Source organism: Cupressus sempervirens, chromosome 4, assembly GCF_028749045.1.
Source record: "Cupressus sempervirens isolate cs-2001-9-10 chromosome 4, ASM2874904v1, whole genome shotgun sequence".
In the NCBI taxonomy this organism is placed as follows: domain Eukaryota; kingdom Viridiplantae; phylum Streptophyta; class Pinopsida; order Cupressales; family Cupressaceae; genus Cupressus; species Cupressus sempervirens.
This window is the reverse complement of record NC_143121.1, coordinates 286,440,174-286,455,798: the sequence shown is the minus strand read 5'-3', so window position 1 is coordinate 286,455,798 and position 15,625 is coordinate 286,440,174. Positions and strand designations below refer to the sequence as shown.

At 34.3% G+C, this 15,625-nt stretch overlaps 1 pseudogene; it reads right to left on the bottom strand.

The window, feature by feature from the left end:
* Window positions 1-15,285, bottom strand: part of LOC149561124 (metal tolerance protein 11-like) — a 50,899-nt pseudogene extending 35,614 nt beyond the window's left edge.
* Window positions 15,286-15,625: the final 340 nt, after the last annotated feature.

Here is a 15,625-nt window from a genome sequence, read left to right as displayed (position 1 = left end):
AGAATAGATGAGTCAATAGGGACTCAAATCTAAATACTGCACTCTTTTTTTCTTTATCTTTGCAATATTATCCAATAGATACACTCTGATAATGTCCCACAAATTTAAATTTCTCCTTTCATAAACCATCACATATGTTGTATGAAGGAATCATTGTGGTACACAGTTTACCCTTGATCCATGGTTCAACTTGTACCCTAAGATTTTGGTCAATAATTTGACTCCTTTATCTTGAATGGGATCAGCCCTCATATTTCTTCTATCAAACTTGGTTTTTATGTTTGTCTCCACTATTTTCTTGACACTTTTATCATTAACAGGATTATAACCTTCATTGCTAAATCTTGTGAGCTTATGGATTAGGTTATTGTCAATGGCAATATATGTATCAACTAACCAAACCATATCATCATGTACTCTACTCAATAGAATTTGGGTCCACTCATGATTATCAAATTTTGTGTAGAACATATACTTCACCAAATTCAAATCTTCAAGGTGTGCATACTCAGACTTTAGGGATAAGTCATTACTACGCATGACTCCTAAGTCTTTGTGAATCTCCTCTTCACCTATACTCTCAATTTTCCAATGTATATAAACCCTTATATCTTCTACATGTAACATATTTTCTAGAACTTATAAAAATGTGCCTATAGGATCATCTAGTAAAGAAACAAATGCATGTTTCTTGAACTCATATCTTGGTCTATCACTAAAATCATACACTCTTTGACTATCCATTTATTTATAACTATAAATACTTCAAAAAATTAGATTCAATACTCTGTAAAATAACTCAAATTTGTAATTTTAGGGCTTCTGCAACTTTTATCTTTACAAGCTTGCATTGCACTTCAATTGCTATCAAATCACTCTTCAATTTGCTCAAGACATTTCTCATGAGAAAATGGTACATTAAATCTTGTCTGTGATCCTTAAATCATTTCAAATTGCACTACATAATAGACGTGTATCTACCACAAACTCAGAATACTATATCTATTTACCAGTGACCTTGATCTTACAATTCCCATTTATTGTGATCATATCAAGACTTGCACACTAAACTATAGCTTTCTCTCTATCTTTGACCTTCTATTAACTACACAATCTCTAACTCACTCTCTAACATCAATTTTGACCACTAAAGCTCTACTACTTCTGCAATAGATTAATTTAGATAGGTTGAGTCACAAACAATCTGTGACTTCAACTTTCCATTAGATGCATCAAAGAATTTCTCTTCCAATACTGTACATGAGCTCTCTAGATTACAAGATTTAACAAATGCTTCTTTGAATTCCTCAACATGTTCCTTTATAGCTTCTTTTTTACTATTATTAATTCTATTCTCATTCCTTCTATTATCTCTATTATTGTTCCTTCTGTGATTAGGATTCTTGTTAAAATTTCTTCTGTCCATTCTACAGAATCTTATTTTTTGTCCAAAGTTATTGCATAAATGACATAAAGGTGTATTTCTCCTCTGATTTTTTTCATTTTGACTTTCAGGTGCTTTGTAATTCCTTGCAATATGTCTAGGATTGTTACATTTGTAACAAACAAATTGCTTTCTCTTACCATCATGTTTCTCTCCATCATTAGATCTTCTTTGAGATCTACTTCTTCCATTACCTACAGGGTTAGTATCCCTAAACATTATACTAATCCCATTATTACAATCAAACTTATGTTTCTTACAATCTACTACTTTATGTCCATAACCATTGTTGGCTTCCCAATTAGATCAATAACTTGCTTCTAAAAACATAACTCATGGATTGGACATCCAAAATGAGTAGCTATCTTTCATATGGAGAAGAATCATTTAAATTGTCAACCCAAGGATGTATACTTGAAACAGGTTTGCAAAGTATATTCACTATAAAACTCTCTGAGTTATTATATATATATATATATATATATATATATATAATGCTTGATTACAATTTGAAATATATAACATTATTGACTCTCTAACAACCATCTAACACGTGTCTCATCATTCCTTTAAGCAAGGAAGAGACTTATTACAAAACTAATGACTAAGTGTGCTAATTTTTTGTTCCACATTTTCAGCAATCCACTCAAATGCATGATGCTCCTTTATTATTATGAATTAGATCAAAACCTTTTACTCAGTTATTTTCCTCCATTTTATCTTTCTAGATCAATTTAAAAATCTGAATTTTATTAAGAAACTTGGAAGTTATGATCATTTTACTAAAAGTAGCTTTCTACTACCTTAAAATGTGCCACCTTTTACTTAGTCAACCTCTGATCAATGGTGCTCATTTAATATTTTGAACCAACTCAAACTATCAAAATGGTTTGTGCACCTTGTTTTTAGCTTTCCAAATCTATAGGCCATTATTAATTTCATTAAAAATTGAGTAAGATATACCCATTTTACTAAAACCAACTTTTGACTTTTACTATATTTCCTACAACTGTTGAATGTTGACAAGTGTCAACTTGCTTCTCCTTCTTCCCAGTTGCATGAACAACTCAAATATCTCATACAAAACATGTAAATCACTTTAAAATAATTATTATTCAATAATAACTATTTATCACAATAAATCATCACAATTTAGCATCAACTAGATACACATGCAAATGCCAATCAACTTATCATTTATCATATTTAATGGTTCATAAATCAAGTTAATATGTGGAAATGATCTGAAATATATTAAAATCATGGGATGAAGTATTATAATAAATGAATATAGATATGACAATTTATAAGCTCATCGACCATGATAATTATAACAATAGAAAATAAAAATAAGTTTAAAAGACTTGCCTATACAATCTCTCTTCATATGTCCAACTTCATTGCATATGAAACATATACCTTTGAAATCAATTCTTACCTCTTTAGATAAATCATCTTCCTTAGATTCATCAACTTGCATTGTTGTTCTAGGTTCATCAAATTTCTCTGTCAATTTAACTCTCTCAACTTCATCAAACCACTTGAACTTTTCTTTACGAATTTCTATTATAGGATATCATTCTATCCTAATCTCATCTTTCTTTGTTGACTTCTCTCCAAGAAGATATCTAAGGCCTATCTTTTCATAAGAAGGTCTTTGATGAAATATTTATTCATCAATTTTCTCAGAACTTGTGTACAGTTTTTCTAACTATTGTTTAGCTTTTGTCAACTCTTCTTTCACAATGATGTTTTATTTTTCCAACTCTAGATGATCTATCTTAATAGAATCTAATTTAGATGTCACTTAACTTAACTAGGATCTAAGGTCTGCATTCTTTAAAATCATGTTCACTCTTATTGCCACTAGTCTTAAGACTCAACTTTAGTTCAACAATTTTCAACTCATGTTTCAAGATCTCATTCTCTTTCTTGAGATTTTCATCATCAACACTAATCTAGATGTAAAAAGTTCCTTGCCAAATTTAAGATCATCAATTACATCTTTTAGTTTGCCAATGTAAACTTTTGAATCTTTGTATCTATCTTTCAAGTTATCTCTCTCTCTAGTAAGAAGGTCAATTTGTTCAAGGGCTTCTTCAAGATTCTTCTTCAAATGTTCCATATTCACTTGCATACAAACTTTTGCCTACAACTAAATATTGTTAAATACTTTATAACTTACATATGAAAGTAAACCAACAATTTTGAATAGTAAATATAACCATACACTTAGAGAACTCATAACACCATTATTTGTTAACTAGGGAAACCCTGGCCAAGGGAAAACCTTGGTGGGGATGATATCCACTAGATGATTCATTAAACAATAGGATCTGGTTAAGGATATTGACCCTATTAGGAATCTATGAAGTACATATAGTGTCTCAAGTCCTTGTTAGAGGACTAGGCCTTGTTAGAAGCCTCAACCCTATTAGGAGTTGGTAGATCAATTACAATGTATGCAAGAAGAGACAACTTCCCTAACATGCAATTATACAATTCAATTCCTTCACAAAATAGATATGCATACAATACTTGCTTGCTACTATAACTCATACTTGTTCTGATCTAACAACAGATTTGACATCACATAAGGCTCATAAACAATTCTCACAATAGTTCACATGTCATGTCTAATCATGCAACTTCCAAATATTTGCACATCACATATATTCACTGCACAACTGGCACTTTATCTTTGCATCACAAGATCTTTACTTATATCTTGCACATTCACAAATTGTTGCTCAGTTAGCATCCATGTCTTCGCACACTTGAAATAATACCACATAGTTGAATTATCATGACTTAGTAATTATTTTAAAACAAGAATAATTCCTAACACCATATAACTCTATTTTATGCTATAATTTGTTCTATAATGTTAAATACCAGAACAGTTAAACTTACTGTAACTTACACCATACTGACTGTACACACATGCACACAGGTACACATTATCATGAAAATGTCACAAACCTTTCCTCAACTGCACATAAGCTAGCTCTCTATGCATCATCTGTACTATTAAGATCTATTCACTATACTACTACAAATTATCTAATATTTAGATAATTTTCTATCTCTGAATGCATAAATGAAATGTTGAGTATATGTTGCCATAAATGACAACCATCAAGACATCTAACTGACCACATTGCCAACATCTCTATGATATAAATCACTGCTAGAGTGGCCATGATCACAATAATAGATTCAAGTAAATTAATCAATAAATACCTTTGGAAACTATGAAACTAGGGTTTTTGCTCAAACAATTAAACACACCACACGAACTTACACTAGATCATAACTATAACCTTTTCCATCTAACTTAGGTCTCTTCAAAATATCTAGAACACAAATTTTTCTTTTCGACAAGCTCTTTAAACATGTAAGTGATAAACAAAGTCAAAATCCCTTTTATAAATTTGTTTCTCATAAGCAATAAATGCTTCAGTAGTTGGGATAACCTATCACCACTTAATTGAATAAATCTCATTGCTGATAGAGAAGACCATAATCTCATGCAACTAATTTTTATATCATAACATAACACATCATCATGTATCTAGTTATGTAGACAAGACTTACTACACATACATCAAGGATATTTACTAATAGATTTGTCAATGAATATCCCCCTAATCTATTATAAGCTTAGTTAGCATATGAGTTCTCTCCACCTAGTGGAGATGTAAACCCTTCCATCCTATTATCTTCCTTCTTGACCAATATCTTGTTCATCTAATCTTTTGTCTCTTCAACAATAGAAATCGTCTCTCCTTGTCACTTTCCTAATTTACCAATTGCTTTTCTTTTTTAGTTTCCTAACAGAAATTGTGATATTGCTATCATGATTTAACTATGTGATTTTGAGTCAAACTCATTGACCCATGTTCCATGAGTAGTGATTCAACATGAATCCATCTCTCTTGAGAATAAATGGAACACTTAGCACTCATTGGATCTAGGCGATGCTCATAGGGGTGAAGAACCGAGACTTCTTGGGAGGTCACCCATCCCAGTACTACTCCATCCTAAGTGTGCTTAACTACGAAGTTTCCTCCATGGTTAAACCCAAAGCTTGCAACCCCATTTGCAAAACCTTCACCAAGTTTTGTGTCTTATGAACCATTCATTAGAAAGCCCTTTAAGGTTATCAATTGATAAGTAGGAGATAATTTCCATAGTAAGTCAAACTGTGATATTGCTATTAGAATTTAACTATGTGATTTTGAGTCAAACTCATTGACCCATGTTTCATGAGTAGTGATTCAACATGAATCCATCTCTCATGAGAATAAATGGAACACTTCACACTCATTGGATCTAGGTGATGCTCATAGGGGTGAAGCACCAGGACTTTCTGGGAGGTCACCCATCCCAGTACTACTCTAGCTTGAGTCTCCTACTTATCAATTGATGAGCTTAAGGGGATTTCTAATGAATGGTTCATAAGGCACAACACTTGGTGAAGGTTTTTCAAATGGGGTTGCAAGCTTTGGGTTTAACCATGGAGGAAATTCCGTAGTTAAGCGGGCTTAGGCTAGAGTAGTATTGGGATGGGTGATCTCCTGGGAAGTCCTAGTGCTTCACCCCTATGAGCATCACCTAGATCCAATGAGTGCTAAGTGTTCCATTTATTCTCATGAGAGATGGATTCATTGTAATGACCATGCTCAAATCTGATCCCAAATTGCTAATAAAGTTTCAAGAAAACACTTTGCATACAAGGGTCATATGACTGATATAAATTTCAGTTTGCTTTTTATGGCTCTTTCCTTCACTTAGCATCAATAAGAATGCTTGCAAGAAGACTCTGAATTGACTAAACAATGACCTAACATGAATGTGCAACTTATTTTGACAATATTCAATGCATATATGTGACTAAAACTACTTACAATATGCAACTACAACAACTAATAATTTTGACAAACACTTGGGATGAAAAATTACAACATTATTTATGCCAAAAAAGAGAACCTACAACCAATTGACATTTTGTCAAACAATTGGCATGCAAACTAATAAGTTGATCATGAATGATAAATACATATTGAATTACACTATATTAGACTAGCAAATTATGTCTCCTTTATTGCACATAAAATGTTAACTACAATGCTAGTATGAAATGGCCAAGGCTCTTGGCTTACATCCACAAGAATAATGCTTAAATCTGTTACAAAATTTCACCTATAGCCATACCTCCTAATATGCATCTAAATGATAAGAAAAATGCATGTAATATCCAAAGGAACCTGATTGTAGATGGCTGTAATAATTTTCTCCAATGCTGCCTTTATGCTTTGCTTTTTCACTTTTTTTTTTCAGATCTACTTTTTTTCTTTGCTTTTTCGGATCTGCTTTTTTGAACTACTTTTTTAGACTTACTTTTTTGGACTGGTTTTTTGTACCTTCTTTTTCAAACTACTTTTTCAGACCTACTTTTTTAGATTGCTTCCAAAAACTCAAACCCTCAGGTAGTCTGAGTATACGAATTAAGCTCAACTTGAAATGGTTGAATACCACTTCCAAAGTGCAACCCTTCAAAAGATCTTTCACTTCCTTAGTTATGCAATCTCTTGAGAGGTATCGTTCTCAAAGATTATGTTGAATATTTGCAGACTATCAAGCTCCACAAATGCTCATAAAAGATTAGTTGAGTTACCAAATCCCATGTATCCAAATGGGAGCCCAAGCCCTCTATTAGAAAGAACTTCTAGAAACAACCTTTTCTAAGAACTTACTAAGAACTTCTAGAAACATCCTTTTCTAAGAAGTTACTAAAAAATTCTAGAGACATCCATTATAAAATCCCATTATAATGCACTTTTATAATTAAATAACTTTATAAAATAAAAAGTGCAATCTCAACTTAAAATTATAACATGTAGGCCAAGTATAAAAAGTACTGATAAAATAATATCTCCAAGAGCATAATAAGTCATCCAATCCTCAAATAAATGATAGAATGACTCTCTCTCTCCAAATCCACTACTACCGCAGTTAGGAACCCACGAGGCAGAAACTCTTGAAATATCAGACCCCAAGTAGAGTAGATCATCCAAATTGTTAAAATAATAAACACCATCCACACAACCCACCGTGTTATGTGGAATGCATACTCCAACTCTGCTACAATGGTGAAAACTCCCACATGAAACTGCACCAAATACAAAGAATCCACACACTATACATCTACTACAGTTAACACAACTCTACAGATCACTAGCCACTATCTCATATCTATAACACCCATGCACTGCTGATGGTGAATAGTCATTACATGATAGATAGCAAAAACTAGAGCCCAGATCAAACCTGTCTATCATCAACTCCTCAACACATGGATCAAAAGCAAACTGATGAACATATCCTACAGTATAATGCTGATTAGAAGAACTAACCTTGGTTGATAGCTCTCCATACACAAGTGATGCAACCCACTGCAAGTGATGCAACCCACTACAACTGATCACTAACAAAGTTAGAACTAACTACTACTTTCGAAGTTATTGCCAAGGGAGTAGTGTCACTAGTAGGAACCATGTGAACTATTGGCTGATCAAAATCACACATGATCTCTAATACAACATCACTAGTCTCCTTGATAGTAGAGACCACCACCAAGTCAATCATACCACCATGCTCACCTGCAGCACCCAACTCAATTGATCCTACCTCTAGTGGAAATGAACCAAACATTCCAATACTAGTGTCATGGATAGATATATCCTCATCTCCACTGCCTCTATCAACCTCAACCATGGACATCCTCAGATCACCAGACACCATGATCTGTGACTATACGAAATTTGGTAAAGACTAAAGTCATTCTAACTCCATGGTCACCTCAGCTAAATGAAACTTTGACTCCTCAAAAGCCAACTATGTACTCTCATGAAACTCAGAATTCACCTCAAGCTGTTGAGTAAGCTAACTCACCTCATCTTCCTTGACCAATAATGTGTCATGTATGTTGTACTGCCCCACTCCATAAGATAATCTCTATTGGCTACCAACTGCATATAATTTTGTCGCAGAATTTGGATAGCCTCCCATAAAGAGTGGATCTCTTTCAAGGAAAGATAATTGCCTCCCTTCTCATCACTAGTAGGAGAACCCCATCCATAAACTACTAACAACTGATGAGCAACATCAAAATGCTTGCAAGCAATAGAAATGTCTTGCTCGCCAACTCTTAGTTGACTACACACGATTGTGCTGACTGGTCAAACTCCTATACTCTATCCCTGGTACACTATCTAAAGGAGTAACCTTAGAATAGCTATCATCTATAATACTATCATCCAAATTTTGCAGAAAAACTTTTTAACTCGTATCATCAAACGAAGCAACTAAAGCATCAACATCAAAAACCTCTATATCTAAAGAAACTGTTGAGGAGACTAAGTCCTCAAAACTATCCACAACATCCCCCTAGGTGTCATTTATAATAGTTAGATCTTGGGACTCTTCTATAAACTCTGTCATATCTGAGAGATCACCAAACCATTCCAACAAGAATGGTCGACTGGATACATGAACAATGCCCAACATAGGTGTATAAAAACTAATTCTAGCATCGAAAAAGTTGTTGGCATGGATGTGAACTACACTTGGAAAACTATTAATCAATTCCATGATGGTGCAATAGATACTACCACCAAAGAATGATAGATATCTCCAGTCAAAATGATCCCAAGTACTAAGATAAGGATCCCAACATCTAATCCATGAACAGAAACCAACTACAAATTCAAGTAAACTTCTCACCTGAGTCCCTGCTATACGCACTAACTCCCAAACTTAGCTCACCTCAAGACAAAGCTCATCCACATGTCTCTCAGAATCCTATAGAGCCAATTGAGTACACACCAAGGAATTCTAAGTATCCTCTAGCTCATGAGAAAGCTTGTCAACCTCCTCCTCCTTCTTCCTCAATGCATCTAAATAGATCCCTACAAGATTAAGGAGATGATCGTGATCTGAAAGTAGGTGTATGTAACTTACCTTCATTGCCTGAATGCCCTCCTTGGTCTATTATAAGTCGTCACAAGAAGAACCTATTGTGACTCCTTTCTATCTCTCCTATAGTTGAATCATCCAAATGTAATTCTCAATCAATCCATGCATCCTATCATGATGAGATAAAGCTGCAAAAATATCCTTGTCCCTTCTCTTCAGCTGGCTTGCCAAACCAAGTGAAGAGCTACTAGCCTCTATCTCATGTGAAGAAGCATCCAACTGTGTTTGATACTCATTTTCTACAAAGTTCCTAATGCTCACTTTCTAATCAACTATACTATCCTCAAACATGACAGTATCCTCAACTACTGTAACTTCATCCAGCCCAACTATACTAGAATCACTATCTATGTCAATCACGCAATTCGGTGTGCTTGTGATATCACATTTTGATGCAACTAGCTCAACCTACACAATATCTGCAACCCATTCTGCCTATGAAGATGGTGTAGATAAACCATTACCTAAAGATGTGCTAATGTCTCCCTATTTCAAATCCACATGTCTGTTAAACTTCTCATACAAGTTTTTGCCTATCATAGGGAAGGTACGATCCTCAAGCCTATTAATTAGGCTCTTTAACCATGTAGATGCCATAGGTGAAAAATTCCTCTCTTTTGTCCAAACATACCATAAGTCTTCTACCAAAAGTTTAGAAATTTCATCATCCCCTTCAAACAAGATTGTGAACATGATGGAGTGCATGGATGCCAATACCTTGCTAGGATGAAACTCATCCATAATATTCAAAAATGTATTAAACATCCTATAAATGTCACCAATAAAACCTTTTGCCAGCATAATATTTTCAAATCTACACCTTGCAAATACTTCAAGTAATCTTTCCCTCTTTGTGAAATAAGGGTCCTGGATGTTGTCCAACTTTTAAAAGCTTTTTACCATGGCATGAAGTACCTCTCTCATAATCTGATCATGATAGGAATTAAGGCCAACTATTATCCTCACGATTTCACTAATGCAAGAGAGATTTGTAAGTCTTATTACCTCATCATGATGTCTCAATAATTGGGGCTTAACCAACAAACCAAATGTTGGAGATAAAGTTATTTGCATAGCATTAGGTCTTGATTGATCAAACTTGCCTAAATAAGTTTCCAACTCCTCCAAAGTTCTTAGAAGGTCCTCTGTTCACTGAAATGGACAATCTAATTTCTTCTTTACATTGTGCATTCTTTCTTCCAAATCCTTGTCTCCTATTAAAGCCATATTGATAATTGAATTCAATCTGAAATAACCCAATCAAGCTGGCAGGAAACCACTCTGATACCACTGTAATGATCCCTGCTCAAATCTGATCCCAAATTGCTAATAAAGGTTCAAGAAAACACTTTGCATACAAGGGTCATATGACTGATATAAATTTTAGTTTTCTTTTTATGGCTCTTTCCTACACTTAGCATCAATAAGAATACTTGCAAGAAGACTCTGAATTGACTAAAAAATGACCTAACATGAATGTGAAACTTATTTTGACAATATTCAATGCATATATGTGACTAAAACTACTTGCAATATGCAACTACAACAACTAGTAATTTTGACAAACACTTGGGATGCAAAATTACAACATTATTTATGCCAAAAAAGAGAACCTATAGCCAATTGACATTTTATCAATTAACTGGCATGCAAACTAATAAGCTAATCATGAATGATAAATACGTATTCAATTACACTATATCGAACCAGCAAATTATGTCTCCTTTATTGCACATAAAATGTTAACTAAAATGCTAGTATGAAATGACCAAGACTCTTGGCTTACATCTGCAAGAATAATGCTTAAATCTATTACAAACTTTCACCTATAGCCATACCTCCTAATATGCATCTAAATGATAAGAAAAATGCATGTAATATCCAAAGGAACCTGATTGTAGATGGCTGTAATAATTTTCTCCAATGCTGTATTTCTGCTTTTCTTTTTCACTTGCTTTTTTCGGATCTACTTTTTTGCTTTGCTTTTTCAAACTGCTTTTTTGGATCTACTTTTTTGAACTGCTTTTTCAGACTTACTTTTTCAAACTACTTTTTTGGACCTACTTTTTTGGACTACTTTTTCAGACTGCTTGCAAAAGCTCAAACCCTCTGGTAGTCTGAGTATACAAATTAAGATCAACTTGAAATGGCTAAATACCACTTCCAAAGTGCAACCCTTCAGAAGATCTTTCACTTCCCCAGTTATGCAATCTCTTCAGAGGTATCGTTCTCAAGGATTATGCTGAATATTTGCAGACTATCAAGCTCCACAAATGCTCATAGAAGATGTAGTTGAGTTACCAAATCCCATGTATCCAAATGGGAGCCCAATCCCTCTATTTATCTACTTTCCTAAGAAGTTACTAAGAACTTCTAGAAACATCCTTTTCTAAGAAGTTACTAAGAACTTCTAGAGACCTCCATTATAAAATCTCATTATAATGCACTGTTATTATTAAATAACTTTATAAAATAAAAAGTGAAATCTCAACTTAAAATTATAACATGTAGGTTGCGTATAAAAAGTAATGATAAAATAATATCTCTGAGAGCATAATAAGCCATCCAATCCTCAAATAAATGCTAGAATGACTCTCTCATCACAACCAATAGTCTATGAGAGTCTATGATAGATTGATCCAACATACAAAATGATGTCAACCAAAATGGGGACATTACATTCGTGTTGAATCACTACTCATGAAATGTGGGTCAATGAGTTTGACTCAAAATCACACAGTTAAATCTTGATAGCAATATCACAATTTGACTTACTATGGAAATTATCTCCTACTTATCAATTGATGAGCTTAAGGGGCTTTCTAATGAATGGTTCATAAGGCAGACCACTTGGTGAAGGTTTTGTAAATGGGGTTGCAAGCTTTGAGTTTAACCATGGAGGAAAATTTGTAGTTAAGTGCGCTCAAGATGGAGTAGTACTGGGATGGGTGACCTCCTGGGAAGTCTTGGTAGTTGAACCCTATGAGCATTGCCTAGATCCAATGAGTGCTAAGTGTTCCATTTATTCTCATGAGAGATGGATTCATGTTGAATCACTACTCATGAAACATGGGTCAATGAGTTTGACTCAAAATCACACAGTTAAATCTTGATAGCAATATCACAATTTGACTTACTGTGGACATTATCTCCTACTTACTAATAGAAATTTACAACATGTCCAACCTTTTGATAATGAGTATGTCATTCTAGTATATCTCCAAGGTCCAAAATTGCCTCTATTAGTCCTAAATCTACAATTTATTACAATATGACCATAGTAATAGAAATATGAGAAAGTAAAATCCCATCTATTCTCATTTATATAAGGACTCTCTCAATTAAATTTTTTTCTTTAATTGGTCAATATTGTCCTTCACTCATTAGTCTTATGACCAAACTTGTTTCAATTATAGAAATTATCATTGAATATATTTGGCCTATTTCTGCAAACTACCAGTATGATCTAACTTCAAGCAAATTAAACATGAAGGAGTACTAAATCTATTTATACATATATTTTTAGTATTCTCTAGTTAATGAGAATCAAATAAAATACGAGGTTTTTTCTTGATCACCTTGGGTGGAGACTTCTCAGCTTGTTTAGGCTTATTCAATCCAGATGATTCTCCAACTTCATAACTAGTAGATCAAAGACCATGAGTCTCACCATACATACTTTAATCCCTAAATTTCTCATTGAACTTTGTAGAACTTTCAGTGAATTTCTTCAACAAATTGTTCATGTCATCTAGTTCCTTCTACAATTTCTCATTCTCTCCACCCAAACTTTCATCTATCATCATTAGATTATTGACCTCAACTCTTAGATCTTTCATTTCCTCATTAGTCTCATGAAGATGTGTAATCAAGGTAGAAACTTCTTATTTAGAATTGAAAATTTCATATTATATTTCCTTTAGTGCTTGATCAAATAAAATAGGTTTGTAGGATTTCTTACTAGGTTTTTTCTTGATCACCTTGGGTGAAGACTTCACAACTTGTTTAGGCTTATTCAAGCCAGATGATTCCCCAACTTCATAACTAGTATATCAAAGACCATGAGTCTCATGATACATCCTTTGATCCCTAAATTTCTCATGAAACTTTGTAGAACTTTGTAAAAATTTTGTATTGTCTTTGATGTTACACAAATGTCATATAAGTTTCAGTCAGTACATGCCTAGCTCACTCAGGCAGTGAAGATAATTTTCTATGTCTACCAAGCATTCCTACACTTGCCTAGTTCAGAAGGTAGTATATACCGAGTTCACTTGGGCATCGAAGGAAATTCTACAGAAGATGAGTATTAACCAAGCTCACTTGATTAATGAAGGAAATGTTGGATGGAACCAGTGTTGACTGATCTCACTTAGTTGCCAAAGGAACTTTGTGAAAATGTAATATTGACTGAGCTTCACTTGGTTAGCACGAAAAATCATTTATGAGTTAGTGTCTATCAAGCTGGGTCAGCTAACTAAGGATTTTATTGTTTTGGTATGTTAAGCTTAATTGATTTATCTATTGGTTCTAGCCGAATGAGAAGATGAATATAAGTTTTTCTAAGTTGTATATGAGTTGACTTGACAATATGGATGATATAAGTATAAGGTCAAGTTGTGGGTTAAAGTGTGAAGTTGTGAGTGTAATTGAAGATTTAATGATGAAGAGAGGAAACAAATTTGAAGGATAAGAAGAATATCCTTGCGGAGCTAAAAATATATATTCGATCAGAAAGGATCAAGTATACAAGCCAAAATTGAAATCTATAATCAGCAATTTAGTTGCATCAAAAATCATGTCATCTCATTATTACTCTCTAACCATTGTAGCATTGATCTTAATCTCTTAATAGAGTTCGCTTAAAAGCTATTTTAAAATCATCTAACAAGCTGACAATTCTATTGAATATTTTTAAGACCTCTAACAAGGCCACTCCTAACAGGGTGATTAAATCCTCTAATTGGGTCACACCTAACAGTGTGTTTTGTAACCTTTAACAAGGTTGGCTCCTAATAGGGCTCACTTCAAAAGAGTGAAAACAATAACTAGTTGCAATTGTTGGTTTTTCCAAATTGGGTTTCCATGTTAAATATTGGTGTCAAATGTGTTCATGTTATTTCCTTTATGTTAAAGTAATGGTAATCTCAGATAACATCTTAAAATCTGCATGTTAAAAGTTTACTGAGCAATTGTAATGTTTACTGAGTTACAACATTTTTTTATGTGTATGCCGAGCATTAGTAGTATTCAGTTCTCAAAGTTTATTTTGTACTAACATCTAAGGGATCTAGGATTTATTTTAGTGGTAACTAGTTCACCCCTCCCCTCTTAGTTACTCCTCTTATATTTCCAACAATTGGTATCAAAGCTTTTGGTGCTTGCAGAGAAAGGTTTCAAGGACCTAAGGTAAAGATTAGGATGTCTTACAGAAGAGAGATTCTTGAGCTGGACATAGATAACTTTGTAGCATGGAAAGGACTTATGAGATTACTGTTATCATTCATTCACCCACCAAAGTTTCTCTTACGTCAGATTTCAGAAGGATCGACGGTCAGCGCGATCTCGTCATCGGAAGTTGCACGAGAGATAGTATTAGCAACATCGCGCCTAATTGACGTGTGTTAGGTGGGTTCGGTGTTCGATGGGTCAAAAAGTTCCTTGACGTCAGTGGGCACCATGTCGCTATTGCATATCGGCCAAAAATTTTCGATGCCGACATAGCGCCCGACGAAAATACTCTCGGCAGCGGGCAACGGGTTTTCACGGGTCGAAAGTTCCAAAGACTGGCGAGGCGCCATGGCGCCAACAGAAAACCAATGCATTTTTTGATGGCAACATAGCGCCCAAATGGAAAGTTCATCACAGAAAAGAATGACTAGACAGGTGGGTCCTGACGGTACTCTGCATGTATAGTTTGTCAGCCCGACGTCACGACGATAAATCAGAAGTAGCTGCGTGTAACCAAGTCAGAGTCTCTGTCAGCATGGCTAACACAATCAAGGTTTATGATCTCCACCGTCAGATCGGCTTAGATCGACGGTAAGCGCCATCGCGCTATGGCGGAGTTGCACGAGAGTTATGACAGCGACATTGTGCCCTGGTGACACGTGTTAGGTGGGGTCGTATCGCAAGGTGATG